The sequence below is a fragment of the Crocodylus porosus genome, unplaced genomic scaffold (assembly GCF_001723895.1).
Source record: "Crocodylus porosus isolate Cpor-Errol unplaced genomic scaffold, CroPor_comp1, whole genome shotgun sequence".
In the NCBI taxonomy this organism is placed as follows: domain Eukaryota; kingdom Metazoa; phylum Chordata; order Crocodylia; family Crocodylidae; genus Crocodylus; species Crocodylus porosus.
The window spans coordinates 212578-218577 of NW_017728925.1; positions in this window are offsets into that span (position 1 = coordinate 212578).

A 6000-nucleotide genomic window follows, 5' to 3' on the forward strand; every position below is an offset into this window, starting at 1 on the left:
GCAATGATGGGGGTGAGATGGGGAGGGGGTTCTTGGAATTTCTGAATCACTGTACAGCTGCATGTCATGGGACCATTCAGTTCCTGTTCTCAAGTATGTATGTGCACAGCTGTTTCTAACTTGTATCCAGTCCCTACTCTCCCTCTGTAAGAAGCAGACAACAGGGGCCAAGCCAGGGCCCACCCATCCCTCCACAAGGTGCCCTAGATGGTATCCGCTGGAGAGGGGTCAGCACCCACCTGAGACAGAGCAGTTCGGTGATTATCTCAGTGTCTTGCTATCAATACAGCTTGGGTGGTGCAAAACCCTTCTTTCCTCTTAGTGCCTTTTGCAAAACCTGGCTTGAGGGCTTGTCTTGCTGCTGGAGGTGACCATCTCCTCCCAGGACTTTCCTGGGATCTGAAATATTGGACATTCCCCTGAACCAGCCACACAACCATTATGGGTCTCAGCACCAGGAGTGGCTCCTCTGAAGAGCATGGTAAAGTTTCCAGGGGGCCCTTTCTTCCAGTTAGCACTTTGGGCAGTGTGATTGTTACCTTTCACAAGTCAAGCAGGGATAAATCTAGTCAGTATTTGCCAGTGTGGGGATCTCCAGGAGGAGGCCACAGAACAGAAGGTTTTGTTCTATCCCACCCTAGGTCTTTGCCTTCTAGGACCAAGTCAAGGCAGGGCCATCTCATGAATGTGATGTCAGTGCTGTTGTGTGGCCATGTTCTACCTGCCCTCAAAGGATCTTTCAGCATAGTAGCAGCGTCTTGCAAAGCCCTCTCCAAAACTGTGCCTGCTTATGGAAAATCAGTATGGATGGCTCTGCCCACTGAGTCAGGACCGAGCCCATGTCTCAGCCTGGTGTTGGAGGAGCCCACACCAGCTTTGTTGTTGGAAGCATCACTTTGTGTGTGAGAGGTCAGCCATGTGCTGGGTGGCTTGTAGTAATCGGACCTCCCACAGACCTCAAGGACACTTGGACCAGACTGGCACCCTGGGTAAATTCACTGAAGGATTTCTCAGCTCACCTCACAGGGGCCACATTTCAGCAATGGATGAACATCCACTGATGGGCATAGTATGAAACCCTAACCAGACAAACCATGGTCTTCCAACCTCTCTGCCTGAGCTTTTTGCTGCTGTAAAATAGGGTTGGTTATACTAACCCATCTACCTCTCAGAGGATGCCTGAGCCTGAACCTCAGCCCACGCCAAAGAAATTCAAATCAACATCTGTTTTATTTGTTCCTCAGCTGCCCAGTTTATGAAGCAAAGAGAGCCCATCCCAGCCCTGCTGATGGTGAGACACTTTGGATGTGCAACTCCAATGACTGCTGTTGTTTATTATACACAGTATGTTTGCAATTAGCACCGAGATTCCTTCCACTTCCCCATGGCGCAACTGGAGCTCTAGATAACAAACTTGGGGACATATAAAAACCACCTAGCCAAGGCACTGAAACTCTAATGCTCTGTAAATGGTCCCATGGGGAAGCCTGGGGCCTTATATCTTTTCCTGCCATAAGCCAAGTTCAAATAAGCCCTGTGCTGCCTTCCAAGTATACAATCCTGAGAGCCTGCAGTGAGGTCTCTCCAAAGTCATGGGACTTGTGCTCTTGGACTTGATTCTGATTATACTCTGTGATAACAAGGAGTAACTCCACTAAAGCTGGGGGAGATACCCTTGGGTTAAACTGGGGTTAAACTAGATCCAAGCTGAGCTTATGACTACCATCAGAAGTAATATGGTCCATCTGTCAGGACCATATTAGTCATGGTCCCCCTCATCCACCCCACCAGTCAATAGGCCATTCCTGTTAAGACTTCTGGACCATGCTGTTCTGAATCTCCTCTGCTTCTCCAGGCTTATTCTGCCCAGGAAAGCACGGAGCTGTCTGGGGTACCAGGACACACTCCTCAGAGTGCAGTGAGAAAGGGGAGGGTTTTGAGGGGCAGGGAGTGACAGATATGGTAAAGAGCTTCTTTCCACAGCCACTATGGAGACCTCTGCCTCCAGCCTGCTTGGGAATGGCTGTGGGCGGTGTTCCCAGAGCAGTTTCACTGCAGCTTTTCCAGGCTTGGTGCAAATGCCCAAGTGGCTGGGCATGACTACTCAGGAATATCCCTCCCCAGGCGCTCCGGGGATGTAGCGTGGACATAGCTTCACTGTGTGACCACTGCTCTCCCTCCTGGTTTCTCCTGAAGGACCCAGCTCCCACAGCTGCCCATATTGAGAACATGCTACCTGCAATGTGGTCCATGCCAGCAGCAGCATCGGGAGCTTGCAGGGAAGGTAGGGGCTTTGAACCCCTCAGAGTGAGAAACTGAACCTGGCTTTCCCAGTTTTGGGGTGAGTATCAAACCTCTAGGCTCTTGTCTAAAAGGGGACCTAAATCAAGGGCCATACGTTCCATTTCAAACACTGTTGTCCTTCATTGAATTTACCATTCTGACTTCCTGAGGCTTATTAAAACAATTGCAACAGATGTCCCGCAATGCCAGCTGAGCTGGAGAGCAAGAGGGAGGCTCAGATTTTTGTGGGCTTAGGTCTTAAGCTTTGTTTCCAAATAGGACAGCTCTAAGAGTGGAGTTGGCCTATGGGGAGTTCACTGAGCTCCACCTGGCTTAAAGGATTCTGGGGTGAATCTGGTCACTGACACAGGAGCTGTCATTGCAGATTGAAGGAGTTACAGAACTGGTTAGATCAGAAGAGCAATATGAAGGGAATCAAGGGCAATGCATCTGAAGGAAGGCAGGTGAAGCTCTTATGCAGCTCTCAGTCTGCTCACTGTGGGGAGTGACAGTCATGAGTTGGAGTAGCCACTTGTTAGAAATGGAGCTGTTTGGCAATTTTTTAATTAGAACTTTTCCGTAATCTTTTGGATTTCACAAATGGAAAAAGAAATGAGAAAAAAAATTCTCATTCTTCCACCCCCTCGCTCCAGAGCTGGTTCACATGTTGTGAAAACTCACATTGTAAATCAACATCTGAAACATTTGGAAATGTCATATTGCATATACATCTTCACACAATTCTCTCTTTTTCACCCAGCTGTAGTTGCAACTTTCCCTGTCTGTTGCACATACACATTCTGGTTCCTATGACTTTTCCCCTTTGTGTTTTTGATGCATGGTTTCAGTGAAATGCTTTTAGATTTGAAGCTATTCATGTTGATTATATGGCATTCACTATTTACTATTATATGGCATTCATGCTGGTGTGGTTGGTCATTTAACTTGCACAGGGCATGGACAGATGATACATTTATATTGGTGTGAAAAGGTAGAAGATAGATGATGCAAACTCCAGGCTTCACCCAGTCTGGTGGAGAATTCTCTCTGAAAGAAGCAGGAATAAAAATCTACTAGTGCAAAGTTACGTTTAGGTGTTATCCATTTGCGTCCATCTGATGTCAGCTGTTTGCTAGAGGTAAACCCACTCACCCACCTAGGTGCAAGGCTCAGTAATAGCTGCTTGCTGCATGCCACTATACTAACTGGCTGTGGATCTGTTTGTTTCTGAGTCCAGTGTAATGTAGGTTGGTGTGCCAGGTCTATGGAACAACAAACAATAGGTGTCAGAGAAATAAATATTTGGGTTGAAGCTTGCGAAGCTTTTAGGATCTGCCAGCATCTTTATGGAAACCAACTTACCCATTAGCAGAAAACTAAGTGGAACTGTGCTCTTTGCAATCAAGCAGTAACAGCCTGGACTAAGCAATGACTGATGCACTAGCAGCCTGCTGCAGCCTGCAGCTCAGCCACCTGTCCCAGGATCCTTTCCCCAAAATAAAGTTGCTCCTACATCTCAGCAGCCCCATCCAACATCCCCTGTAGCAATACACCACCCACGGGTTTGGAACACAGAGGGCAATGGTTTTGCTTTGGCAGTCTGCTTTAGGTTGTCTGTAGTTTTATGAAAAGCAAGTGATGCAGAAAAGCAAGAGTCTTATCTTTTACAAATATGTCCTCTTGTTCCCAGCAGCACACAGTTCAGCTTTCAAACATTCATCCAAGAGAAACTCCAGCCAGAAGTAAGGGTCATCCCTTTTTGTTATCACAAACCATTCCAACTACAGCTGCACCAAGATCAGGCCCCCTTGTGCTAGGTGCCGTGCAAACAGAATAACAGAGACAATCTGTCCCTTGGAGGTCTTTTCCCATTTTGTCTGCTCTATGGATCCTGCTGTGCTTGCCAGGCAAAACTCCCCCAACTTTAATTACTTGTGGTTCCCTTGTGCTGGATTCATTTAGTCCAGACACATTCCCCCAGAGCCGATTTCTGAATGGCAAGGACAGACAAGTGCTCTAGCTGTCTGGAGAAAGGCATGGTGCCAGTCTTTCTTGCCAAACGCAGAGTGGGGCCTGTACATAATGTCACAGTGAAGGGCTAATTTTTCATCAGCACAATGGGGGGAGAATTTCCATCAACCCATCCCTCGGCAAACTGCATTGTGTACATAGCTCCTCAGAGAGCACAAGGAGGGCTCTGTTTAGCTGTCACAGAGCTCAGCCCGGAAGCAGAGCATGTCAGGGAGAGAGGGCTGGAAAGCTTCTGAGCTAGTAGTGGCATTAGCTGGCTGCCAGGCAGGGGGAACCTGGTGGATGGACAAGCTGGGTGACTTGGTATAAGGACGGTTGATGACAGCACTCGATATCCCTTATAAAAAGGTAGGGAAAATGACCTGCCACCCCTGACAGCTAATCCTTGCCAGCCAGACCCACACAACAATGGCCAGAGATTTGCTGAGTTCTTTTCCTGCTTTTATTTATTCCTCTTTTATTTTCTTGTTATGCTTTTTTATTCTCTTCTGCTGGTGGAGATCTGCTCGTTCCCACCAGCTGAGGATTTACTCTCAGCTCTAGGTTCAAGCTGACAGTGTCACAAATGAGATAAGATTACTGGGTCTTGGTCTAGGTCTGTATGAGTGTGTCAGTGTACCACAGAGCCAGCCTGCTGCACTTTGGCATTGGAAAGCAGATAATTAAAATGCAGGTGAAGTTGCAAGTCAGGAACCTGGGGTATACCACTATGGAAGGGACCACATTAAATACAAAAACCTCAGTCATCTACTGAGCCTGTGCTGTAATTCTGTGGGATGAGTATTTTCACACACACTCACCTACCCACTAAGCCACATGCATACTTCTTTCCCGTCAGCCCTCTGGGCCCACACATACTCACCCATGCGCTCAGCCCTCATTATTTTTTATCTACGATCCTTAAAACTACGCATCACAAACTATTTAAGAACTGGAGAGTCCCCAATAAAACCAAGCCAAAGGGAAGATTAAGATGAGATATGAGAAGGACAAATGACTTACTAAGAGAAGAAGTGAAGTGTTAGATTGGATAAAAGAAACTGCCTCCTTTGCTCCCACCCCCAGCCCATACAGAGCCATCCTATTATTGCCATAGAACTGGTGTGTGATCAATTAAAGAAACTGGACGTATGTAAGTCAGCAAGTCTGCATGAACTTCATCCGAGAGCGCTGAAAGAGCTGGCTGAAGTCATCACAGAACCCGGTGAAGCTCTTCCAAAACTCATGGCACTCCAGGGAGGTCCCTGAGGACTGGAAGAGGGTCAATGTTGGGCCCGTCTTCAAGAAAGGGTGGAGGGAGGACCTGGGTAACTATAGGCCATTTAGCCTAACTTCTATCCCAGGGAAAATCCTGGAAGAATTTATTAAGGACTGGTAACAGGAGAGTTACTAAGAGACAGGGTGGTCCCTTTAAGCCCAGAACCTTCCAGTCATGGCCGACCGGTCAAGTAGGGGTTAAGGCTCAAGCCCTGCCAGCCAGTCAGCTGACAGGGAGGGGAAGGCTGGGACCCTACAAATGGTGAAGGTAGAAGGCCAGAGGGACAGCAGGGGGGTAGACTCCCAGTGACTATGGTGCTGTGGCTGCAGTCTCTGTGGAAAGACTACACCATGCCCAGACCCATGCTCACGATCATCTGAAGTAAGCAGTTGCCTCCCTTGTTTAATGTTAACACTGGTGGTTTAGGT